Raw genomic sequence first — 27274 nt, 5'->3', positions numbered from 1 at the left:
CTAAATACGAAAGCTAATGTCGAGATCAGATAGGCAGAATGCGAGATAGCGATATATGTAGTAAAAACCTGATGAAATCAAGCAGGCTAAAGGTGGCTATTTTTCCTCGCCCAGTTTCAAAAGGGAAGCCAATAAACATCATCATCGTAAGAGCGAGGCATTTGTTTACTGTATAAATACAAATCCGGGGACGGCTGAGTACATTGTAACGGAATACCAAGATACAGTCACCCATTCTAAACTATACGTTCCGGAACGTCCACCTTGCAGAAGCACTGAGGTACTGTGGTTGCGTTAACATGGTCAGCCGTCTAGTTAAGCAAGAAAGATACGTTTGGAGTTTTGGTGGGGAATAAAAGTCGGAACATGATGGGGGCGCGGGCTCGTCTCAGGCATATGTTATCTTTACGAGATAAAGCAGATAGGCGATGTGTTAGATTACAATAGCGTAAGTAGCTATCCAAAAGCAATTTGATTATTTGTCGCGAACCCGATTTAAAAGGGATGCCATTAAAAATCATCATCCTGTTGCGTGTCGGCCTTGGCTTCTCTGCACAACTCCTAAGCGCCCGCTTTAAACCCGCTCACTTCCGCGGCGAGCCCCACTGTATGCTGAGTGCACGTCAAGAAAAAAAGAAAGGAAGAAAAAGAAAAAAAAAGGGGGGGGGGTGGAGGAATTCTGGTTCCTAACCGATCTCGCAGCGTAAAAAAAGGAGCTGAGCTTGCCCGCCGGTCTGTCGAAAACAGGCAGACATATTTCAAAACGTCCGAGTCCAAAAAAATACGCTAGAAGAAAGAAGAAATGAAACACGTGTATTTACCTCAAACTGTTTATGCGCGCTGTGAACGGCATAAGAAATGACGAACTCGAGAAATGGGAGGAAAGCGAGGGAAATTGGTGCCAAACGGTCATGCGTGAAAAGTAAGCGTCGTGGGGGACGTCGTGCGCGGTTTATCCGGTATACTGCGGTGTGCGCGGTCCTTTGAAAGAATTCGCGTTGCACAGTATGCAGCAGCAAGAGAAAGCTTGCGTGCCTCACGACCCAGACGCTCGGAACGAGACGAAAACGAGAGAAAGGCCGGCTCTTCCGCAGTCGTCTTCCTCTTCTCCGCCACCGACGCCGCTTGTTCCTCGCTCATACCGCTTAAGCCGGCGCATGGCTTCTCCCGGGAGGGGGCTCCATTCTTGCATATGCGCGCCCATTGTGGTCTCGGGGGTGGGTTTAGGAAACGGCCCCGTCACTCGGCCTCCCGAATGTTCAGCTTAGGCTAGTTTTGACTTTCACCCCGTTTTATTTGTGTACTTTGTTCTCTGCGTTGGGGACGCGCTTTCTCCGCGGCGAATGCGGGCGGCCGCCGAGCTTCGTGCGGATTTTCGGCCGTGACTGCGCAGCAGCAGCCACCGGTGGCAGTGGCGCGTTCTTTCACTCTTTTTCCCGCGCTGTGCGGGCAGCAATCTGGCACGGCTAGTTCCGTGCAGCGGAGAGGCCGAGTGATAGGTCGTCGGGCTCACACCTTTCCCGCACCGTGGAACCGTCGTTTAGCGCCACGATGGCTCAGCAGTGTTTATGTGCAGTGTATATAGTGTACACACCGGCGTACTGTTTATATAACGGAATTATCTAATATAACGGAGTAAGTATAAAGTTCCTCTCGCTGGTAGCTGCATGCAAATGTGCGTATGATGAATACCGGGTATAACGAAGCTAGTTTTGTTTCGGACGCGATTTCGTTATAACGAGGTATTCTTACTTCTGTGTTCAGCGAATGTCGTCCATCGTAAGGTTGCGCTGCGGTGCGTGGTACGGATAGTCGGTGCAGGCTTTGATTGAGTTAAAGGGAGAAACCGTCTCAGATATGTGATGGAAATCGGTTTCGCGAAACAGTGCGGCTTCGTCGTAGCCTCGATCCGATGTAGTAAGTGTAAACAGGCGGAACTGAGGGAAACGTCGCCGCACTTCAATGTGTTCTTTCCCATCTCCCGTGCAATCCGTTGCACTGATCACGCGTACCACCTGACAGAGCGATAGTTCGCACTCACAGTCGCAGAGTCGTCGTCTCGTCAGCAAACCGTTGGGATGTCGAAAGCCATGTACGTCGAAACCTTGGTAATCAACATCGGGTGACCTGTTGGCTAGCCATTAGCCTATTTCTGCTGGTTGGATGCAGCAAACCGTCTGTGATGGCTGTAGCGTTCTGACTGCATTCCCTTGAAAGCGGAATGAAAAGTATAAAAAAAAAAACCGCTGGTGCGATCATACGTATACGATCATACGATCCACTACCACGTGTCCTCAGAGCCCTGATACTGGTTTGGAACTTTAAGAACTCCATCAATAAATTAGACTCCGAACCAGAATGACGTATGCGGTACTGCACGCAACTAACGTAGACATCGTGTACGGGGCGCTGGTGTCTGTGAGTCGCGACGCGCCTGTGTAGCGATCATTCAGCCAAAGGAATTACAAGCAAAAGCCCGGTTGTTCCCGCTCCCTTAGGCGCTCAGCCCGAATTAGGAAAGGAGGTTGGAGAGCAGCGTGGATTACGCCGTTGTTCGCCGTCATCCTGCGTAGCTTTGTTCATTGGATTAAGTTGTTTTCCAGGTATGGTGGTAGGCCTTCTATACTACAATAAGTAGGGACGAAGAGGGAGGGAGGGCTGTAGGGATGAAAAAATAATCACGGGAGGAAGAGCAAAAGTTGTTCAACTAGAGTGTGAGTCAGGATGCTGATGCGTTTATGTAGGAGGGTTGCGTCGCTCGTTAAATAACGATCAAGGCGCACGAAAAAAAAAAAAAAATGCTGCTGTCGCGTAGCCTGCCAGTGTTTGCAGTTCTTTGTTGAGGGGTGAGGGAGAAATGCTGCGATTGTTTCCACGTGACATAAACTTTGGGTGGAGGCGGAAGACGCGGAGACAAGGATGAGGCTGCGATCGCGAGAAGGTCGTTGCATGCGCTCATTTAACGGCTCACTCCCCTGCGCCCTTTCATGTTCGCCAGATGGAGAAAAAAAAAGTAAAAAGTGGTCGCGAATAAGTTGAGCCCACGGGTAGCTAGAGTAACGGTTTCTCATATATAGCACGTGCCGCTTGTTTGTTTACTTCCAGTCCTCCCTCCTGGCTTGCATTTCCGAGTGGAAACGTAACCCGCCGTGATTGCTTATTAGTGGCTTTGGTGTCGCGCTGCTAAGCACGAGGTCGCGGGATCAAATCCCGGCCACGGCGGTTGCATTACGAAGGGGGCGAAATGCATAAACACCCGTGTACTTAGATTTAGGTGCACGTTAAAGAACTCCAGGCAGTCTAAATTAATCCTGCGTCCCCCATTACGTCGTGCCGCATAATCATATCGTGGTTTTGGCACGTAGAGCACCATAATATAATGTTAATTTTATGGAGACCTACATGTAAAAAAAAATAAACGAAGGAAGGAAGAAAGAAAGGAAGTGCTTAAACGAACGCCGCGTTGGAAAAAAGAAAATCATAGTGTTTTCATGTGACACTCGTAGTGTTTTCATGTGACACAATCGTAGTGTTTTCATGTGAAAAGGTCTTGAGTGAACCTGTATGCTAACGCTTCTTCTAATCTTCCGCAGTCATACAGAGAGAGAATTGTCCGTGGTCTGGATTGATGAGTGCGGAGACATGATGAGTATGTGCGCGGTTGGTATTTGTGACGGGATTAGGTGTACAGCTACTCGGAGATCCAGGCCCGTGTTCTCAAAACCTCTCTTCCGTAAGTGACTCGGTCGTTGTCACGGCGACCGCTGTGAAGAGTGACGAGCGCTCAAGTTATCATGAATAAGCAAGTGCTCTTTGGCATGAGACAAGTTTTGTGAAAAGGTGCAAGTTTACTAGTTCGCTTCGCGTTAATTCGCCATTATTTCGCGCGTACCTATCTTAAGCCGGAAACTTCAGCAAGACGAGTACAGTTGGAACATTATATATCCTGCACGGGAGTAGATGGAATGCAGTCTCTTAGCACAGGTTTGACAAGAAGACCGAGGCTACTTAGCGTAGAATCAATGAATATCGGCAGTGGCAATTCGCATGGTGCGGAATACGTACTTTACTAAGTTTTTTTCCCCCCCATCTTTTTTTTGAAGCAGGGCCAATAGCGTTCGCCAGCATTCTGCCCGCTATTTATACAGCTCCTCAATCTTGTATACTAATCCGTCTGGAAAAAAAAAGAAAGACGCACTACTGTGGGGACTGCGTAGCCCATTTCGTTGCAGCGCCATAGCGCAGCACGTTTTGGGCATAGGAGCCGCAGCGCGGCGAGGTCGCTTTCGAACTTCGCGCGCGCGGTCCATCGCTTTCCCTCTCTCTTGTTCCTCCGAGGGCACCGAACGGCAGCGGGACCGTAAAACACTTGCTGCCGTCCGCCCCCGAACGGTCCAGGGGTTCACCCGATTGGTCTGTTTAGGTGGGAACCCGCGTTCCCTCTCCCCTGGCGACTCAAGTCGACCGAGGAGCGGCAACGCGGAGAGAAGCTCTCGGAGAGCGAAACGGTGCGTACTGACTTCCCATTCTCCCGGTCATCCCTTTGGTTGGCCGGTCTCACCGAAGGTCCTCGACCCGAGGCGGTTGCGTGCCTATTCGCTGCTCCTGTTCTGAAGGCTACGCCGAAGAGACGCGGCTCACTTGACGTGCGCGGTCGTACTGCGCCGAGTCGCCCTCGGAGGCTACCCCGAGCTGAAAGAACGTTGCCCTGGTAGCACGGTCGTTGGGAGCCATCCTCCCGTATAGCGGCGTGCTACCGCGTTTTGAGATAACTGAGTGTCACCCCTTGACTTGCGGGAGCTTCGGCTCATGAGCCCCGCGCCGAAACGGGTGTATACGGATATCCTGAACGCCAAGGTGGTCGTACAATAAACGCCTTCCTTGTACTCTGGGCCTTCTCCTTGCGGCGCTCTGCCTCGCTCCCATAGGAGACCGAACGAGCGTCCGCTTCGGGCACACGCTACACACGCGGCTGAGCTGATCGTCCCCCTGAGGGGCTCGGATCCTCGGACCCGCGCGGTGGTCCAGGTGACTCCCGGCGGAGCACCGCTATATATGCTGGAGACCACACTACCCAACGATCATAGGATGCAAACAGACTACCAAAAGCCGTCATCAGTGTACATTGAGAACAGACAGGGTGAATCGGCGTGTCAGGTTTCTGGCTCGTACCCTTACGCGTTGCATATGTACTAGGGATGCCCCGGATCACTGTTTCCTCTGTACATTCTAGAATGTTAAAACAGCCCATCCGCGCAGGCCCTAGAAATGGGGTGGCTGGACCGCTCCACCGCAAGAGCCTATGTACTACGTCCTGCATCATTCTCATCTTTCATCCCCCTCATCCCGCTCCCATGTGTAGGGTAGCGAACCGGTTAAGCTAAACTGGTTAACCTCCCTGCCTTTCCTTCTCCACTTTTTCCTTCCTCCCATGGACACTGTGATGCCCACATTAAAACACGCCAACAGGCCCAGTCAACTATAGACTCGATCGGTACCGCAACTAGGGGAACCAGCTTGACGCTGACGGCAACGACTCACTCAAACATAATTCGTTTAAAAAATCAGATTTCTCTATTTCTATCTCTTCTGGTCTCTTGGAGAACGGCCTTTGGTAGCAGCGATCGAAAACGCCTAAGGGAGCTCGTACGCTGCAACAGCACACGGCACTCTCCTTCTGCTCCGAACACGAACGGGCACTTTAATTAGGCGCGAAATAACATGCACGTCAATAGGAACTCTGTTCGCGAACGCTGTTTTTCCCGCGCGCCCGTGCGGAAGAAACGAAGCTGTTCTTTTGAGAATCGCGCGGACGCATTCAACGGTTGCACGGGAGCCCACCTTTTGCGCCTCTTCGCAACGCCTTCCTCCTCCCCCGGCCCGTGCCCCCCGGTGGGACGCAACATTGCCGTCTAGACGCGTGTAATAGCTGCACCTTTATCTCTCATTGCTCGAAACATTGCGCTATAATATCGCAAATGTCTAGCTATTATTGCACGGATGGAAAGACGACTTTTGTGTTAACCTATTTTGGTTCCAGGCTTCTCTGTGGAAGTATCTTCGTCTTCTCGAAATTCTTATCGGCTCAGACGGATAACACTGGTAAGTTCGACGAAACTCACCGGTAGCGATATTCTGAACTCCATCGAATTGTGTCGTGTCAGCAGGAAGCCCAGAAAGGGCCCGCTGTAGACAATGAGAGAGGAACGTGACTGTATAGTTCCGGATAGTTACAAGCGTGTGAACCAAACAAGCAACGAAGCCAGAGAAAGCATATAGAGGAAATTCACTGTTTCTTAATTGAAATGCAGAAATATTAAGGAAAAGGGCAAGTGAAAGGCCACGTAAAAGACAACGTGCCACAGGAGCACTCCTTCCGCTTTCCGCGAACTTTTTTTCTGTTATATGTGTGCATGTGCATACAATATATGAACCCTGGGAGTGTTAGCTATAGCGCCACTCACATCCGTGGTGGCTGGTTCGGAACATCCTCGTCAACCGCAGGCCTCGCGTATAGTACGTGTTCACGTAGTTCAGGGCTCACGTATTCAGGGTACAACTGAGCCCAGTTGGTATGCGTCTCGTGTTGTCGTCAAAGGCTTCCGCCTCTTAATTGCTTTTTTTTCCCCTGTTAACGTGAGACAACTAAAGCCTAGAAACACATTTGCCGCATTTACAGTTCAACCGTGTTGTCGAGCTACGCAACCGTGTGACATATAGGAGGTGGCTGTCCTCCTCTGCAGTCAACTTGAGCAGGGATCCTCCGCTCGCCGTCACAATACGCCATACGGTCAAGTGCGCCATCTTGTCAGCTCTAATAGGCTGACACGGTGGCCGTGCCCTCTCTTTCTCTTATTGGCTAAAAGCACGAACGTGACGCGATTTGAAAACTTGGCTTAATATGACAACGTCCAGAATGTAGCATCTCAGGCAAGACGGCTTACGGTTTTGACACGACGCCGTTAAACTGGCTTTGTCGCTTTCCTCGTAGGAAGGTTTTTCTTTCCACGTCCAAAGAAGGGGCAGGGGATTGGCTCATTATACTCCTGTGAGAAACCGAAAACATATTTGTTTTGTAATCTTTATGTGAAGCTGGAAGCGTGCCGCGTAAGCGGGGCTGCGATTACTCGGACCTATACGGTACGCTGCGGGGCCATCCGTGAGCCTTTTACACGGCACAATTGGCGCGCGCGCGCGCCCCTTCTCGGTTTTCCCGCAACTTGTCGCCAGAGGGAGCGTGCTCTTCAGCTCGCGAAATTGGCATCCTCGGGGCATGTCAGCTGAAGCGAGCGTTCGCGCGCGCAGCTTCTCCCGCAATACCGCATGTCTCCGGAATGCTCTGTTCCGTCCTGAGTCTTTTTGTGCTCACCTTGGGAAGCCGGTCGCTTTTGTTAACAAGAGCTGCTCTCTCTCTCTCTCTCTCTCTCTCTCTCTCTCTCTCTCTCTCTCTCTCTCTCTCTCCCCGCTGCTACTGTTGCCGAAACGCCGCCAGCAAGAAGGCAGGAGCGAAGAGGCAGATTTCACGGTGTTGGACACGCAGAGCAAGAGATTATTTTTGAACATTGTTGAGGTGGGATCTCGCTGCAATAGAAGAAGAGAGAGAGAGAGAGAAGTAGCACCTTGTTACCGATTTTGTGCCCCTTTTTAGTTTCGTTTGACAGTGATTAGTAGGAACAGGCGTTGGCCAATAGTTATATCAAAGGTAATATTAGTGGAGGCGGCCATTGCGTACGTTCAGCGAACACATAGTGTTGGTTATTTATCTGCACGAAAAGTACGTTTTGGCTTGTAGTTTATGCGTCAGATTAAAGTGCATTCTTGGTAGTTTTCAACGGAAACGTGTTTTTGGTTCTTGTTGCTTTATTTGTCACAATGACAATAAAAGGTGCAGGGGGGAAGGTCTGTGCAAATGAACGTCCCCACATCACAGTGGACTTTTTATGCATGAAATGCTTTTAGCTCCCGTTGTCGGCGACCTTCAAGTGACCTTCAGCCAAAAGCCAGCGCCGTCATCCGGGCATTGAAACGAGAAGATCTGCACAAGTTGCGAGAATAAAACGAGATTCCCCCCACCACCACCACCATCATTTGTACAGGAACGTATTACGTACGCTAGTTACTCCCGAACAAGTTATAAAATATTGCTTCCGAGTTCTTCCTTATGTTTGTTCCCAATATCACTCCAGCTATAACTTCTGGTAAGCTGAAGTTTTATTTGCCATTCCCTATGGGGGGGGGGGGGGGGGCTGCGATGTTGAAAAGCCAGGTACAGGGTAACACACACTTCAATCCTGGGAATGGAATTTGCTGCGGATCTACTGCGCTCGCCGAGCTGCGGCTTGGAATAGCGCCGGAAGCGTCTGATGCGCTGCTTTGCCCAAGGTGGTTTACAAACCTCCTTGGCTTTGCCTTCATGAAGGAAAGAAAAAATTCGCAGTTCCGCCGGAAAGGCGAAACACCGATTGCGATAGCAGATTAGTAGATAGCTGCACGAAGTAAGGATATTAGTTTTATCGGCCGTATAAACTTGTAAACATTTGCTTACTAACTAAATTAACAATGATAGAATGCGTAAGCCTGACTCAACGAGGACGTAGAAAGAAACAGACACACGGACACAGCGCTGTCTTTGTGTGTTTGGTTCTTTCTACGTCCTTGCTCAGTCGCACTTACACATTCTATCATGGATTCAAGCCAACTAACCTACCAACGTGTTTTAACTAAATTAACCAGCATGGTGTCACACGCGCTCAGGTAAACATGAGAGACTCGCTGTCAAGATTCTGGAATTATGAATCCCAGCAGCAGCAAACGATTTGATTTTCATGCATCTCTCGCTTAGACAGCACAGTGAATACGAAGCTACTGGCACTACGCGCACTCTGCAAACAGCGCAGATCGGTTTGAAGAAGAGACCCGCGCGGGCGCGCACTTTGGCCAAGTCGCAGATCAAGACATACGATTTCAAGATATACGAGCGCCGGCAACTCGTCCCGACGGCGTCCGCCGAAGGCGTCTAGTACGGCGTCCGCGATTCGCGTGGACAACGCCGCAGTAGACGCCGCGGTTGTGCCCACTCTGTACGGAGCGGCGGGCGAGGAGGACATCGAGGCACCGTAGCAGCCGCCGGAGAAGAACGCCCCTCCTCCCTCGCCTGACCCTCCTGACTCCCGCGCGACAGGAGAGGGCACGCATCCAGGCGGCGTTCCTCGCTCGCGCACGCGAGATTGAAGCGCGATCGCCGGCTCACCCTCACACGCTTTCCCTCATACAGAACCTCACGGCGACGGCAGAAATCCTCCTGCAGTGTCCATATAATTCACTGGTTGCAGAATCAAGCGTCCTTCCTTTATTTAGATCACTATCATCCATATAATTTAAAAGTTTGGAGATAGCATTACGTCAGGCTGCCAGCCTTGGCAAGCGAACGCTCCGTGAAGTCAGCCCTTTGCTCAGTGCAATGCTCAGTGGTGGCCCAACACGTGACTTCTTGCGTCGAGATCACGGAGCAAGAATCAAGATTTGCTGAGACGTTTGGTCGCGCATCCTTCAGGCGCTTTTCTTCTAGGTGGGCAGTGCGCTCGGTCTCCATGGCGTCTTTCGCTGCCTGAAGAACCGCCTTCAGCCGGTTTTCTTCTATAGCTGGGCAGCGTCCATATGGATCAGTGCCCAGTATGGCGTGGTGCGGTGTGGTGTGGTTCGCTGTGCCGTTGCGAACGTTCACTACACCCATTTTAAGATTGTGGCTAGTATCATCTCCAACCAATCTGCTTTGCCGATTGCCATTTCATGCTTACCTCTACTCTCTATTACGGGAGAGCCAGCATTTATTTTTTGTATCATAGGAAGCCTCACAGACGATATTGGAGAGGGAACAGTCGCGGCATCCACCAGTTATCGGACTCGCAAATCGCAGATTGACCAGGGCAAATTCCAGAACCTGTCAAACCATCAAGAAATCATAACTCACATTGTCTTAATAAACGCTCTACATGCTCTTCCAGCGCTCACCAAGTCATAGGACGCCAAGCGTACCGTGCCCACACTATATTTTTCCAAATGTTATTTTTTCCCCTCGAAAATTAGCGCTTTGTATTCAATCTACAACCCCCAATCCCGGCAAGGGCACAAACTTTGGTCCACCGCGTCGGTGAAGAGTATCTGCGTCATCGCCTCCGAAACCGGCGCGGCGCGTTGCTCTACGCCGCAGTTTTCGGAGGCACACGGCTGAAGCCGATGGCTTGACCTCCGATGCTGCGCTCGCTGTAGATGTCACTGCGGTACAGTATACGTGTCCGATGGCCTATAGTGGAAAGGCGCTCGAACGGCAGCCGCGATATTTAGCAGTGGCATTTACCCGCCGCTGCGCCTGTCGGCATTTCGGCAATGCCGTTTGTTCCCGTTTTACCTTGAACGCAGCGTGCGTTTACCGCGAGGATACACCGTCGTCGCCTTGAAAGGCATCTGATATTCCGTTCTTTATTATTCGCGTGGAGCTAAGTGTGCGCCGCGTCTCATCCTCTTCCAAGGGAAATTGAGAAGTGAGCGCTCCGCACACTGTATACTGACTGAGCGCGTGTACATTTTACCGGTCCATTCTGGCGCCGCATTTTTCTTTCTTAAGTCCTTGCCGCCTCTCTTTCGCGTGCAGTCGTCGGCCGGGACGTTTCGGTAACTATGAATAGGCAGGCGGTGAAAACCGGGAGCCAGCTCTTTCGAGAACGAAATTAGTATGAGGCCTCGCGTGTGTAGCCGGTTTGAAACGAACTCCTGGGCCGTTTCCCTCAGTTTGTGCCCTGTGGGAACAACGAAGCTTCCCAGTACAAGATGTCTTGTTTTTTGGGTGGGGAGCGATCGACCCATTGTTAACGAGAAACGCACGGAGCCCGTCGGCAGACGAGGGCGTTGCCCTTACTTGCAGTTTGCTTCGAGGGAAACAGAAGTAGCGCCGCTCGTTTCTGCATTCGTTTAAGTTTCTGCTCTGTATATATACGCGGCGCGGCACCTGTTGTGCTAAAGTTGGCGAGTGCCGTCTTGCAAACTGTATACAGGGTGTCCCGGGCTAACTCTAGCCAGAGTTTAGAAATATGCGGATGTAACGTAGCTGGACGGAACCGAGGTAATGTCGTTTGCCGTCGCTTGGAGATACTCAAATTACTTTTTTTTTCTCCTTCCTTGTATTTAGATAATTAGTCTTTATTAATTAATCAACTTCTCAAACACTATAATTAGATTAAAAGTGTCGATGAGAAAATTGTAGAGCGACATTAAAAACTCCCGATACAGCTTTCTGTTGCTCCATACGTGCTACATAAAAGTGTTTTTCCGAGCGTGAAAGAAGCCCGCGAATACACGCAAGGTGCCTCGAGCGGCCAGTCTCGCGCGGCAATTTTGCGTGCTTTTGCGGACTTCTTTCACGCTCGGAAAAACACATTTATGTAGCATGCATTCAGCAACAGCAACATCGGGAGTTTTTAATGTCGCTCTGCAATTTTTATCTCTCTATCTTTAGCTCTTTCTCTCTCTCCCCGCGTTTCGGCTGCTATTCCCACGGCAGACCAACTTCTGACAACCTAACTACAAACCGAAGAATGCAATGCCGCTTCGACGGGGCTTTTTCACCTTTTACTTGTTCTTCGTCGTCTTTTCTGGTTTGCTAGCTGTTTATTTGCCTTCTGGCGTCTCATCTCGCAGCTATACACATATGTGTACGCTGAAATGAAACTCGGTGCAAGTTCCCCTTGCGCGAGCCCTGAACACACACGGCATTCGTTGTCGCCGTCCCGTTCCTTCCTCTCTCTCGTTTGCGTCACGCTCAGCTCGCGGCCAGAGCGGGGAGAAGGGTGGGGGGGGGGAGGGGATAGCCCGCGGTGTTTGCGTATTCCCATCGGAATGCTCGCAGCTGACAGCCGCGGCGCGCCTCCGCCGGCCGTGGCTTTTGCGATCTCGCCATGAAAGGCGTCGAGACTGAAAGGCGTTGTTTGCGCGTAGCAGGTGACGCGAAAGCGTGCTTGCTTCGTGAACCCCGGCCGTGTGCCTATAAGCCGCGTGCATGCGCGCTTCGAAGGATTGCCCCGCGCTGTCGCACTACGCGCCGCTGGCGCTCGTTTTCATATTGGCAGGCGCGAGACCGACTGCAGCGGGCGCGTTGTGAGCGAGTTCAGTATTAGAGCCCTTCCCGACCGTGCCGCGCGTAATAACACGCGGTGTTGCCGGCACACGGCAGACCTGGAGGCGGCAGAGCTGGAAGCGGTAGAAGTGTGGTCGCGTGCAGCGGAGACATATCAGCCGAGAGATACGTCGAGGAGGGGCGGCGCTCAAAGCCTAAGCACGTGTGCGTTAGCGTATAGCGCTATCGCGCGCAATGATAAGAAATGCGTTCGCGATTCGGAGCTGTTGTATTGCAAGCTTACCACGAAAGTAATTTGCCCCGTAGCTCGTGTGTGTGTGTGAGAGAGAGAGATGGGATGGGAGGAGCCAGTTGTGTAGTGGATGGGGGATGTCAGTGATATCACGTGTCTGTCTTCGCAGCTAAATCGAATGCGCCCCCACGCTAGGCGTGGAGATCCTTGGCGCAGCTATTGTAACACAAATAAAACAAACGCGAACAAAGAAGACCTGCGATAAGTGCGGAAACCTGTATCCATTAAGCAAAATATTACTCCGTGCACCTTCGTTCTAAATGTTAAGTTATGAGAGCTCCAAAACTAATGACGATTTACGTTAAGTGTAGAGCCTGCACGACGCTGGCACGTTGTCGCATATACTGCTCAGCCTTTTCTGCTTGGTGGGAAAGTTGCCACCTGTGGAGTGTGCGGGCTGCGTGTGCTTCGATGTAGCATGGCTCTCTGCTGAGCGAATGTATGAAGAGACGCGCCGTGCTCTTCCCATCCGCCCTTTATTTTCGCATTGTCGGCAGTGTTATAACGCTTGCCGAATGCGAAGTCTCGCTGGCTGCGCAGCCGGAGCGATGACGGCGCGGGCGCCGCATCGATTCCGTTTTCTTTACGTTCGCTCGGGCGGTATCGTATACGCGCTCTGGCGATACTCGACAGGTTTTCTTTGTTTCCATCGATTTTTTTATGACTTCGTGGCCGTCGGCAGTGCGAGGAAGGAGCTCTCTGCCCGGTCATTTTTAAGCTGTGATGAATGACGTGAAGTTTTAAAAGAAAACGGCCAGCGTATATACCGTGCAAAAGAAAAGTTCTGTACTGAAATATTCTTTTTTTCTTTCGCTCCCTCTCCCTACAATGCTGTATTTTTCACGCTTCGACGCGTACTCAGAAAGCGCTACTGTTATTAGAAAGACGGATTGCTTTTGCTTTCTTGTTCTCTCGCTCTCTTTTTAAGGTATTCGACGTAATGCGCACAGGACAGTGTACAAATCAGCTTGTGCTTATGTGAGATGCAGCAGTGTTTTGTGTTGGCGTAATAACGAACAAACACCTTAAATGACAGTGAAGAATGGATAAGCAGGTATTGTCAACTAGGCGCGCGTCGAACTGGATGCACTGTATACCCGGCTGAGGGAAAAATGTAAGCAGGAAGAACACTACCTGTACTCACGCCCGGTGCGAAGTTCCCACCTGTATATGGTGACGACCCATGTGAAAATCATGCACGATAGTCAGTCGCATCTCAGCAGGTAGCCTATTGAAGACAACAGGTCAGCTTGAGGATTTAACGTTTCTATAACGGCTTTTGTAGTCGAAGGTTCTTTGACTTCAGGAACTGCAGCAGTGTTGCCTGTGCGTCGAAGACGTATGTAGCCAGGGTTCAAGGACCTTTCCTTTTGAGAACGTTTAGTATAGTTGAATGAATGAAAGAGTTACGCGAGGAGCAATAAGTTCATTGCTTTAACGGCGCCACTTCAGTCAAAGACGCGAAAGAGGAGAGCCGCAGGGCTGCAGGCTGAACTGCCAACTAAAGTTTAATCGAAAACATGCCGCGATGCTCCCCCACGCCGCCACTTGAAGGCACACCTTGCGAACGCGTACAAATTGTAACACTTCAAGCGCGTGATACAAGAAAATGCATTGCTTATCAAGAAGTTTGTTAGTTGCACACTTGCATCACTCGCCTCGAGCGTTATACAGTCTGTAATACGCGACTGTTCAAACGTATCTCGGCGTCATTCCCTTTCGTGTCCCAATTGCCTTACCAGTGGCGTTGCGCAGTTAATCGTTGCCGACAAGCCGAATCTGTCCTTATAAGTGCAACGAGCCCTTACAGCAATTACGCACTCTGTATACATGCGCGACACCAACAATTGAGCTGTTAGCCACAGGATACGCGAAAGCGCTATATTATAGCTCGGTAGAAGGAAGACGCTATGGGCGGCTGCAGCCGCCACACACTGCGTGTCGGGTTCTTGGCCGCGCCATCTGAATGTCAGCGACGCGCGACCGCACGAACCACCAGGAAATTCCGGCCGCGCTTTGAACCGTGGGAATGGCGCAGCGCGTGCTCGCGCGAGATCGTGCGCGGCTCGGCTTTATTCGATCGGGGCGCGTCGGGGCCGCGCGCGTGCGAGTACACGCGGACACGGTCTGGCCGAGTATGCGTGTGTGTACGCAGAGTGTCTGGGTGTGTGTGTTCTGTTGATCGCGTTGTTTTGCTCGTGACACGCACCGCGCGCACGCGACCTGGTTCTCTCTCCGCCGCCGCTGACTGGCTGGCCGTGTCACTCGGCCGCGTCGCATCGGCGAGCACGCGGGTGACAGTGCCCCGCTGATACGAGTCGGAAGTGAGCGCAGCGCGGACCGCGGGTGGCCCCGGCGCTGCGTGCCAAGGATAAGCTGTTACGTAAGGGCGCGCCCAACTGTGTGATGTCGAGATGGTGGTCCACGAGCGCGAGGGTGCGCCCTGTCAGAGTGTTTGGCATATAGCGCTCTCCTGACCCGACCGAAGCGGAATACAGCGGAGCCTCGTTATAGCGAACCCGAATATACCGAAGTATGGATATAGTGAATGAGAGCCGTGGTCTAAACTGCAGCTTCCCGTTGGTGTATGTGCAGCACGCGTTCCGCCGATGTATATATAATGAAGACGTTGCGGCGAAGAAGCAGGTGTAAAGAAAGTAAAAATTATTCGCTATATTCAGCGGTAGCGTAACGGATATTTACCGGCCTGTCGCCTCCGTCAGTAAAGTAAGAGATAAACACCTCATCGTCACGTGACTAATGTCTAGCTACGTGTTGCCGTATAGTCGATAATAAATCGACGATCAAGTGAAGCGTTCGGGTTCCGAGTTTGTTGGGGATGTATAGCCACAATAATAAAACAATGTGTCGCGTAGACTTTTTTTTTTTTCTTTCAGACTACTTGATTTAACGACGTTCGGACCGGTAGGCGTCGCAGAGAAGGATCGCGAATGGAACGAATTCGTATTTAGCCTGCGTCTTTTAAAGAGATGCAGACGTGGTTAGACTGCCTACACGATAAATTGGAACAAATTCACCGAGAGGTTGAAAGGCTTAATCTTTGTGTTAGCGTTTTCTTACGCACGCCTGTTTGTATACAAGGCGTTCGCCTACCTCCTGTAGCACAGACCTGGCATGGTTTTTCGATTTAACGTAAACTTCCATCTCCTTGTCTCCCTAGTTTATCTGCTTCCGCCAAGTTTCCTCTTACTTTATTGTTATCGCATAAGTAGGAGCCGAACCGCAGCCTTCGTGATTGCGGCTTTCGACAAAGCCAGGTTCTCTTTTATTCGACTTCCATTTCCCTCTCATAATAATCTGTAAATCTATGTACGTTGCCCTTGCCTGTTGTTATCAGACAGTTTATCTTAACGGAACGTTTACTGCTTGCTTGATGAATTCATTTCCTTCATCGGATTTTCACGATAACTGCGCAGCGCTGTTTCGTATAGGGAGGCTGAGCGTGCTATTCTATACACGGCGCTCGCTCTTGCTCGATGATCGCAATGCGTCGTGCGCGATAGTCGCGAGAAGAAAACGGGATCGACAATGCGCTTCCAGCAGCCCTGGCGATTGCAGATTACTCTAGCGAGAAACGACGCGCGAGGAGTGGGGGGCATTTCGAGAGACGGGAGCTTTTCCTACGCCGTTGAAAAAAATAGTGAAGAGCGCAGGCGTGTGCTATACGTACGTACGTACATGGCACATCGCCGAGCGGTGAAGTCTAATTGGATTTCCTACTTGGGCGCGCGGCGAGCGCCGAAATCGCTAAATCCATCGCCGCGAACTGCGGGTGAGCTTAATTCGCCGCTGTAGTCGTTCCACAAACGTATGAAGACGAAGGGACTTTTTTTCCGCGCGGTATTTGCCCGTCTGGTGTTTGAGCATTATTTGTTCTCGCGAATGGCGGGCGCCTGATTTGGTTGCCGCGATATCTCTATCCTTCGAAACCCGCGCCCAAATCCGAAGGTAGTGAAAATGACGAGCCCGTTTCATTCGCCGTCGCCGTGGTCTTTTCTGTGTCGGCGCTTTATTGGTGCGCGGCTTTCGAGTGTCCGTGGGTCGCGGATGCCTTAGAGCCTGCCGCACATTCCAGACAGGAGCTAGCGGAAGTCGTTCTTGAAACATGATGGGATCGGTCTTTGGTTAGTATTTGGAAGAAGAAACGCCCCCGACTAGCGCATATACATTTGGCGAGGGGGGAGAGAGAATTTGAAAAGGAAGATATCTACACGTGGATTTTAACCGGAAGTCTATGCTGCTGGCTCACCCTACGCAGGGGAAGGGGGAAAAGGAAATAGAGAGGAGAGTTGGAGTTAAACAGAAGGTCCTGTGAACGCATTTGCGTATACAATGAAAGTGTCATTTAGCCATATAAGCGATCATGCGGGCCTGTTGATGAAAGAAAGCAGACTGCAATAGCGCCTTCTCAGCCTTGTGGGCCCACGAACTGCGGATTCGGTATACTATAGTATCTTGTCTGTAGACAAAAGGCTGGTCGTCTAATTATGCGTAGAAGAGCAGTTGTCCCTGTATACGTCAAAACTGAAGACAGCAGCAAAGGATGTGGTCGGTATAGCCTCGGCGCAACCGCAGACAGCGCACGCAGTATTTTCAGCCATTCCAAGAAGTATAGACTTCCGAAAACCTTCTGGGCTGCTTTCCATCGTGCGTTAGCTTGTCCCCGATCCGTTAATTTCTAAACGCCGCTACTACAGCATCGCTGCGTCGACGGTGAAGGGCGGCTTGCCTTTCTGGACCAGGCACGCAACGACCGACGAGCGCACGCATCCGCCTCCGTGATCTCCGATTTGTCACAACGCGCTGCTCCGGAGATCTTGGAGGCAGTGCCGCAGCTGTATAACTGCGCCAACTTGGAAATGCCAGAGCTGCGCGCGGTGGATATACAGAACGAGACCGTCTCAGTGTAGATTTCCCACTGCTCCTCAGCCGAACAGTGTAAGTCTGCATGCTCAGCAGGGTATTTTAGCACATGTTTTGTGATACGTCACGTCGCTGTCTATATTTTTCCGATATCCGTGTTTTCGGAATTTGAGACAAGAGTTACGCACAAATAATTTTACGAAGTAATTATGTGCTATTGGCGGTTAGCGTAGATTAATGTAATTATCGACTGCGGACACACTATATATGTCGCAGCCCGAAACACAAGTTTTGTGTGGATGCGTATGAGGGTGTTAGGGCATGCTTGCTTTACCGAGAAATGTGCCGTGGATGTCTTGTCAAACCGCGTTTCCTGAAATGTCGCTTTCTTGGTCTTTCTGCTTTGGTACTTTTGAAATTTTGATTTCTACCCGTTGTCCCGATCATGCCAGTGTGCTTATGTGTTTTTGTGCCGACCTATACGAAGCTCAGGCTCGTTAATCCGTTGGCCGAGTGCGTCGATGATACACGAGAGCGACACTCAGATTGGTCGGCGCAGAAATCGATTTGCATTTTTTTAATCCGGAGTCGTACACGCTTTCTTATAGCGTATAGACCACTACAGCTCGGTGTTGTTACGAACGGCCTGCAAGGGTACCGACCTACAAAATTTTCCCAGCCAGCTGCTGCTGTGGGGGTGGCGAGCTTCCCAAAAGCGACCGTGGAATCTTTCCCCTCCTGCTGCGGTGACTCGCTTTGTAGGGGCGACGATGTGCCGCATCAACACCCCCTCGGCGCCGCTATGACTAAACGCGGTCGGCGGACCAAGTACTGTTAGTGGATTCGCCGTGGCCGTCACGGCTTGTTTGAAGCGGCGGAACTCTTAGGAGAAGATGTCTTGCGGCCGTCTCACGGGGCTTAGAAGTCATGGACAGACGCAGCGGCCATTGTCTGCGGAGTCAACACTGGGATGAAGAGGTGCCTGCCCGGGCCAAGCCCCGTGTCTCCGAGAACCCACTCACCTCGGCGTGGTCAGTGAAACCTGTGCGGAAGTGAGTGTGTAAACCCTCCCCCTCAAAGGCGGGTCGACAACGATGACTTTGAACGCTCCGTTTGGTCGAACGGCCGTTTTCTCTCATCTAGGGATCTAGGGAGGACAGAGTGTATTTAAGGAGCCGTTGGTGGCTCCTCAGTGTGCATTCCTCTTTCAGTCATGTTAGACTGATGAACTGTAACGTTCTCACGTAGATACTGTAAATAAATCCCATATTCCTCGTTCTCGATGAGAACAAGTCCCTCCTTTCAACAATGACCTCAGCGTGGATAAGTTGGACGACGGCATGGGCCAGCTACCATCTATTTCATGCCCGACTCTAATCATGACAGTGTGCGCCGAGAGCTCGAGAAGATAGTGGTGCTGGTTTACACGTTTTACCGCAGTTGCATTCGCCACCGAAGTGATGCCAAATCGCGCCTATATATACGCGCCCATACAGTGGCGCACATAAGTAGTTAACGGCCCATGCATGTGAGGTGTTAGGACAGTTAGCATCCGAGTTAACACCGGAAGATGGCGGCTCCAACAAAGGCGAGATAAGCCTGCGAAACGGAAAAGAAACGGCCAAGGCGGAAAGCTTGATCGTCGCTGAACTCTATTTTTTATCTGTTGCCACAGGCGGAGTAGAACAAACAGCTTGGCTCTCTAGGCGCCACTATATATGCCTCGGCAAGGGCGGAAACAGTAGCGCGTGTACAAGGTCGCGTCCGTCACGCTGCGGTAAACAGCGTCGTTGTGATAGGGGCCCTCGGTGTACATAGCAAACGCTGCTGCGCAGATCACTTTTGAGGCTCGCTTGAGATGCTCGCTAATGGCAAAGACAAGTATTGCTGTCTGGAAATTGCGGGGGAGTCTAAAAACGGATTGCGTACCACGCATTCATTTCAATAGTATATATGTTTGCCCTATACCAGCTGTGTTTCCGCGAGAAAATCAGTAATTAAAAAAAAAAATGCCTGTGGCAGTTGAGCGTGTCTATAGTCGAAGAGGCGGACATGCACGAGAAATCGAAATCGACTAATTCAATGAATAGCTAATTGCGTTTCAGTTAATTACTGTGCGGCACATAATTGCACTTTACAAATTGTAGTCAGTGAGAATGCAAGGCGTATCCACTTGGAAAGAATTCTCTGGAAGGCATCATCTTCGAGATATGCGCGATGAAACTTGCGGTAAGAAATGCACTGTCGTCCCACTTACTTTTCTTTGTAAACAAAACACCGCTTTATGCGCTGAAGCACGAAAGTAACTGGGCCGCCGATGTATTTCTTCGCAGTCCTGGAATGAATATCTGGAAAGTGGTTTCATATACTGAGAATTCGGGTCCGCCTTGCAAGCTCCCCGACTACAATTCCCGAATTGCAATATGTGCCGTAAGGTAGCTGAGAACTTCATTTGTGAATTTTGTTAATTAGTCGATTATGCATTTCGATTTCTCGTGCAGATAATGTCCGCCTCCTTGAGCAATCCAGCTCACAGATTAGAATGCTACTATAGGAGACGTTAAACGATTACCTGAAGTATTCGCAGAAACGCCCTGTTTATTGCAATCCGGTATTTGCCCTCGTCGGTTCTTTGAGCCTGTAGTCGCGATGGTCGGCTGTTTTAATCAATAAGGAGTGCTTGCAGTGCCCTGTATTCCCAAATAGAAAAGCACCTGACCGATGAGTAAATAACTGCGTCCGGGAAAACGGTACTGCCGTAAGGATTACGGTATTGCGATACAGCTGATACGGAAACATGGCAGAGTCAAAACTCTCTATCGCAGAAACCTACCAAACTCCGGCCGTCTCGTGGCGTAATGATCAGCCACAGCGCGATATGAACGTTATTTGCTGCGCTGTTTTCTCGTCGAAAAATAAAAGATGCACTTAACATATCTTCGTGACGAAAATGTCGCTACCTACACGTATGCGCCAACAAACAGTGACAGCAACGGATAAGTAAAGAAAACGCCCAGTCATGGCATCGAAACTCTTCCCGCTTCGTTTAAGCACAGCGTCACCGGCAACGGTGCCGCTATAAGCCGCTCGCGTCAGTACTGCCTCACTGTTTCTACACTAAAACTTGTACACGCTATGCTGAAACTCTCTTAATTAGTGGCAGAAATGCCATATTTTTGTTTTTGTCAGGGCTTGTCAAGCTGGCACGAGCAGCTTGTCCCCTTAAGCTTTCTTTCCATGCATGACCTGTACCAGCTTATAGAAATGCAGTGCAGCTTTAAACAGAGCGAAAACCTTTGCGCCGCAGAACCTGTACGTGCGCGGCCCGTGTCCAGGAGCTCGACCGGCGCGCGACCGAAGCCGATTCGAAGCCACGCAGCCCGCAACGCTCGAGAGCTTTCCAGCCTCTGTCCTCGCCGTGTAGAAATTTGGAGCGCGAGACCTCCAGTGCGTGGCTGCGGATCAGCGTCGGTCGCGTGCCGGTTCAGCTTCCATGGCTTTCGACAAAGGACGTGGCAGACACGTTGAAATAGTGCGACGCTGTTCACTGTCACCCTCGTTACAATGGCCGCGCAGCTACGTGTCGGAGGCGAGTCGCCGGATCAAAAGAAGTTCTCGCCAGACTGCTCGACGACGTATGCCTACAATTCAATACAGTCACCTCTGTGACATTGAAGGAACAAAGAAATATTGAACGAATGAGGGAAACACATGTCGGACACTCTTATATATAGTGCAGCAGTCTTTCTTAAACTATGAGGTGAAACGCTAACCGTCCGCGCGAGTGTAATTCGAACGAGCGTAATATTATCGACGGCTTTTCGCAACGTCCCCTGGAATAGCAAGTCTCGTCACTTCAGTGAACTGTCACTTTAGCAAGCAGTGCCTCCAGCTTCATTGCCGTTTGTTGGAGTCCTTGCCTGCCATTAATCAACTGCCCGTAAGCGTAAAAAGTTTGGTCGTCGATCTGCGTCCATTTAATTTGGCGCCTGAATGGTTAGATGGACTGAAGCCAAGCGGGGTAAGAAGCGGGGGGAAGTAATCTATACCGTTTAATCACTAGATGGAAACTTCACGTTCAAGGAACCCAAATTCGATTTTCGCTGAAGTGAAAGAGCATGCGAGTGAAGCAGAAACGTAGATAGTTTCTATGGGCGGAGAGTTTCGTTAAAATTCTATCGTATGTAGCGATAGTCCACCAAACAGTATATAGGTCTTCGCCTTAAGAGAAATGCGTCCGTTGGATTCGACTGAAAGGAATAATGACTCTGCCGTTCGTATAAGTGCTCAGTGCGCCTGACTGGCCACCCCTTTTGCCGCCGGACGGAATAGGGCAGCGGACTGAGACGACGGAAAGGGCGAGGTTGTAGACAGCTCAATCTCACTTAATGCGGGGGCCGCCATTCGATTGGTTCCCCAATCGCGCACTGCTCGCGCGTCTGCGGCTAAGTGCGCCGATTAGTCTCAGTATAGCTCGGCTATAGGCCCACCACGTTATTTTTACGCAGCCGTCGCCGGCAGCATGCGATTACTGGCGACGGAAATTGTCGATTGCGTCACTCGCGCTCTTCGACGTAACCTGGATTGACGGGCACGTATACGCGTTTTATGTATCACCAAACGAAGAGCTCTAGGTGCCGTGTGTAAATTACCATCTCTGGTGCCGCACGGAAAGTTACCGCGGTTATTTTGTCCCCCGAGCGGTTCACGACTTCACGCACTGAAGGTGTACAGTGGGTACGGCCGCCATACCCTCCCCCCCCCCCCCCCCCCAAAGCTAGCACCCTTATTACATTTACAGGGTTAGATTGAATTGTTGGTGAGGACCATTGTTATTTTCTTGTTTGCCGACTTTTTGTGGCAATTAAAAAAATGCTACTATAGCTGCGACAGTCAACACGAAAGTCGCATTAAATCAACTTTCAAATAAGCTGTCGCTGTCAAATTCTCTTGTCCGATATCTCTCCGCCCCCAAGGTGGTCAGGATTACTACATAGTTTTCAGCTATGCGTTTTTTCTCATCGCACCTTTGGTTAGAGCTCACTGTCGCGTGCGATAAACTTTATTGTAGCTCTAAAAGTAAGATAGTGTTACCCATGGGTCAAGGCAAACGACCTTAAAGGGCCCTTCACCAGGTCTGGCCATTTTGAGCTGACAAGCGCAGAGGATACGTAGCGCGATAATGATCGTGTCCGCAAAGTATTACATTGCTACGCACCGCGGAAAGATATGAAATTTCAAACCGAGCGCCGTTTTTTTCTTCTCGCGGCTACGTGGTCGCGTCCACAGTTGTGGTGACACGTGACTTCGAAAATTATTCAAGACATCTGTTATCTGTGCGATCTGTTGCTTGAATTGACGAATTGAAGTTTAGAGAAATAATAAAACACACAAACGGAATGTCTGCGTGTTTTTTTTTGTTTTACTTCGCACCGAAGGAAGAGAGATGGTACTTCCGCTTCGTCTGCTTGTTCCCACGGTCGTGCGGTCACGTGCGCAGGTACCCAAGCTATGCCATTTTCTGCCGTGTTCCAGTGCGTGATCATGCTCTACGATCCGCTTGTTCGGCCTCAGTATTCGTGTAGCACTGAATTATACCGCTAGTCATGTTTCCTTGTGCACAGCGCGCAAAATCGTGCGCTGCGCCAACGAGACAACAGCTCGCACGCGACGCTGTCGACGGAAGTGCGTAGCGCCGAAAAAAAAAAAGAAAAAGCGAGGAGCAAAAGAAAAAATGAAGGCGCGGCCCTTGACGTTTGCGTCACGCGACCCTCGAGCTCCGTATGGGAGAATGCAGGGAAGGAATTTCGCTTGCGTAGGCTAGACGGGGCGAGTGGAGGCTCTAAAGCGTCTTGCCTGGCAGTGGAGCCCGCCTGCTTAAATCATGGTTACGCGGCACCGAAATATTTCTATCTCTGCTAATAATGAGCCGATTTGAAAAAATTTTGCGGCAAAACGCTCCCTAGAGGACACGTAACAACTTCCAGCGTATAACCAAAATTTGCTGTGGCCCTTTAATTGTGAAAATGATAATGTAGTGTAGCATGAGTCATTAAAATTATATTCTGGGGCATTACGTGCCGAGCATGAGTCATTGGCTACAATCAAAGAAACGCACGATAAAAGGAAGGTATCGAGATATTTAAACGACGTTTAAATATCGCGCTCGTCCTTGTGTTGCCCCTCTTCTTTGTCCCTGTCTGTTTGCGCAGAAGAAAAGTTTTTAAATAATGAATCTGTTCCATCTAGGCCGACTCGCAGTTATGCTTCAGTTCATTTCTAGTTCTTCCGGCCCTCTTTCTACTTGTCCGAACTAAAGCGCTCGTCCTTGTGTTGCCCCTCAGCTTTGTCCCTGTCTCTTTGCGCACAAAAAGTTTTTAAATAATGAATCTGTTCCAACTAGGCCGACTCGCAGTTATGTTGCTTATACGTCACTAGAAAACGCCTAAGCAGTTAAACCGACGCGCGGGATGTTGATGGTTACCTTCACGTACACTTACTGGAACTGTTAGTACCAAAAGGTGCGGGTCGCTGTACACAGGCAAGTTTCCAGTCAGCTACCATGCACGAAACTATTTCCGCATAAAAAATAAATAGTGTAATAAATGGATGAGGTACCTAATTCATAAGGTTCCAGTGCACTAAATTGCCAAGTAAACCCGCTTTGTTGGTTTCGTAAAACTAACGTTAACTTTCTTATATTGCGCCTCTTTGTTCGATTAACACATCCCGTCATTTCGAAGCTGCCGTTTGTTCCTCCATGTGCGGCCGACTCCCTTAAAAAAAAGTGAGATTCGGCGATTCTCTTTTCGGGAAACAAAGAAAGAGACTTTCTCCTGCCGGTGTGGTATGATTGTACACGCATGTGCCTTCACCTTAACCGGGCAATCTTCTAATCGCGTGATCGTCGGCAGTTCTCCAGCATCCCCCAAAAGCACGCGCCCCGTGCGTTCGGCGAACTTCTTCCTTTCTAGTTATCGTGTAATCGAAGTTCTCGGAATAACTCACCTTCTCCGCCGCTCGGAAACTATGCGTTCTCGCCGGTATTAGCTTTCTGGGCAGAGTGGGCTGACTGCACGTAAGATTCCCCACTTGCGGGTGCACGCGGTTCTTTTTGTTCTCTCTCTCTCTCTCTCTCTCTCTCTTGCATTTCACGGAACAGCAGAATACTTCGTTTACTCTGCAGCGGTGCGGAGCTGTCTCGTGAAGGAAAAGAAAATTAAGCGCCCGTCGAGGTGGATACTCCGGTGAACAATGACGTCTGCACCACATTGCACGCGCCGCTGCATCAGCTTGCGTGCACGTTCTGGGAATTGGACTTCTTTTTTCATATTTATTTTTCTTTGGGGGTGTACAGTCTCGTACAAGAAGGTGGAGGAAGGAGGACAGCATACTTACGGTCGACTCCATCCAACGATGGCTGTTCTGATGGCGTTCGTGGGCGCTTTAAAATGCAGTTCGGTTCTTTATTTCCTTTCTGGATGGTCTTGGGCCTGTCGGTTTTGGAAAGGCGGAGGAAGGAATGGTTCATTCCAAAATCGTTTTTCCGAAGACGGCTTCGTTAAGAGCGAATTCGCGACGGCGGTTGGTCTCGCCGCGGTGTGGGCCGCAGATATGGGATGTGAGCTGAGGCGAGTAAAAAACGCGCTCTGAGAAGAAACTGAAAGCAGATTATATTGCACGAATAATAATAATAAATACAGGGGCCCCGCATCCGAGTTGCAGTTTGAGTTTAGTTAGCTGTAGCTATGGTTATGGCATTTGTTCTTCGCACGAAGCTGCGCTTCTTGGATTCACTCAACCTGTTATCGCATGGACGAGCTGTTGTGGGAAACGCGCAGGTGAGTCTTGTGGGCGTACCGCATTATATACTGCATGCAAAACCGCCTGACCCTGCACGAATCTTTTTTTGCTCCAGGACATTCTATGGGGTGACTGTTCTTTACAAATGCAGCCTTCATAGTAAAGAGGGGGTGGGGGGGGGCACGAAGCGCGCAGCTGCGTTCTAGTTTTATATCGCATTTCATCGAACGAGTCTTCTCTGGCAGCTACCTCCGTATCCACTAAAGGCTGGATGATATGTGCCCGCGCCTTCCTGCTTCCATCACTTGTGCCTGCACGGGAATCGCTTCAGTTGACGCGATAGGTTCCATATCGCAGTCTTTTCTTTCTCTTTCTTTCTTTCTTCCTTTCTATCTTTCTTTGTTTTTGCGAGTGTATATATGTGCGTGTATGTATATACCGGGTGGTCTTACGCACCTATATACTGTGGCGTAAACGGCGATAACGTGAGCGGATGGGCCCGGCGTGCGCGACGGAAACTTTCGCGGCGGCGACGACCGGAAGTGGAAACGATAAGCGGGCGCGAACGGATCTGGAAGTCGATTTCGTCGCGCTCCCCCGATCGGCCAGCGATTCCGCTGCGTAGGCACGCATTGCCGCGCCCAGATACACTGCTGACTCGGCTATACCTGCGTATGCGCGCGTTTGCTATATACGCGTCTAGCACACGCGAGAGTCACAAGGGCGTGACGTCTCGGGACTGAACGACGATGGTGTCGGGCAAGGAGTTGACGTCTTCAGTCGGATATCCCTGCGGAGTCCGCTCGGCAATGCGCGAAATCGCAGTGGGACCCAAAACAGTGCGGATGTGCGTGCGCTGCTTTCGGGTGTCTGTAGATGGAGCGTATTCCGCACGCCACATTCGCGGAAACAATGAGGTGTAATGTTCGTTCCCCTAAGAATGCGTGGAACCTCGTTATAACCAACACGAATATAACGCATCGGATATAACGAAGTAAATTTGGCATGTGCTTATAAACATGCACTCGCATGTAACGAATATGTGGTTATACGGATATCGGATATAACGAAGTCTTCTTTTTCGTATCAGACGCGACTTCGTTATATAACTAGCTTCTACTGTAGCTGCTTCAGTGCCTATAAAATTTTACCTTTTCTATTGGACACTCATTTGCATGGGGCAACGGTGCCTATATGTAGGCTCTTCGGAAGGCGTCGTTGGTGCGCTCTAACACAGTGGCCGGTAGACTCTCTCTATCGAGTGCCTTCTGGAGCGCTTTGTCTATTGAGAACATGTATTCGTTTTGCAGGCTCTTGAAACGGAGCATAGGAATTAGGCTGGAGGTGACGTTTATCCCTCTTACGAAATTGCGCAGCGTGGAAGCAGCGTTCACATCAACACTTGCAGCTCCGCGGTGTGGCGGTGGTGCGTTAATTTCATAATGTTTAGCTCCGGGAGTGCGTGTTTGCATACTTTGTGCATGTGCAGTGAGTTCTGTGCGCATGGGCCTTTTTGCGCGTAATTTCTTTCTGCTATACCAGCATGCTAGGTCGTTCGCAAGCAAACCGCCCCAGTTTTCATTAGGGAACTTCGTCCTAACCTTATCTTTTCAACGAAGGCATTCCGTCATCACTTCTTTTCTAAAACGGAAATGTGGGCAGCGTGAACAATAGTGGGGAGCTGGACGTTTAGTAATGAGCGTTTAGTGTAGGCAAACTGCCGAATGCAGCGATCGATTGCGTTGAGCTGCCCTTTGCTGGAGTTATCGGAGCTAAGGTTATGGGGGCACTTCGAGCGTTTGCTCTTGATCCGCGCGGTACGTGACCAGCAGGGGATATTAATGGCTATGTACCTATGCTGATAACTTTCGTGAAAGAGGAATTGTAGCCAGTCGTTATAAATTTGCGTGCACTGCAGCCCTGTTCTCATACGCGCGAGAGCTGATAAAGAGCCAGCTGACATTGGCAGGGCGTTTCGCCGTGACCTTTCGTTTATCTTCGTGTATCTGCTTTCTCGGCACATATTTTCGGTGTCACACCCTCGTCGCAGCTGTGAGCGACTCGTATCTATAAATCAGTCATGTGTCCTAGACATTTTGTTTTTTTTGTTTTGTTTCAGCCGATCTCCCGCGTTTTCTCTTTGAGAAGCCGCCCGAGAAAGAAAT

The 27274-nt window shown here is 50.3% G+C and overlaps 1 protein-coding gene across 2 annotated transcripts in view; it reads left to right on the top strand.

Annotated features, from left to right (window-relative positions):
* Frl (formin-like protein) overlaps window positions 1-27274 on the top strand; it is a 273897-nt gene that overhangs the window by 86623 nt on the left and 160000 nt on the right. The window lies entirely within an intron of this gene.

The sequence above is a fragment of the Dermacentor andersoni genome, chromosome 2 (genome assembly GCF_023375885.2).
Source record: "Dermacentor andersoni chromosome 2, qqDerAnde1_hic_scaffold, whole genome shotgun sequence".
Lineage (NCBI taxonomy): Eukaryota > Metazoa > Arthropoda > Arachnida > Ixodida > Ixodidae > Dermacentor > Dermacentor andersoni.
Note: the sequence above shows the minus strand (reverse complement) of the source record. Positions and strands in the feature narration are given on the sequence as shown.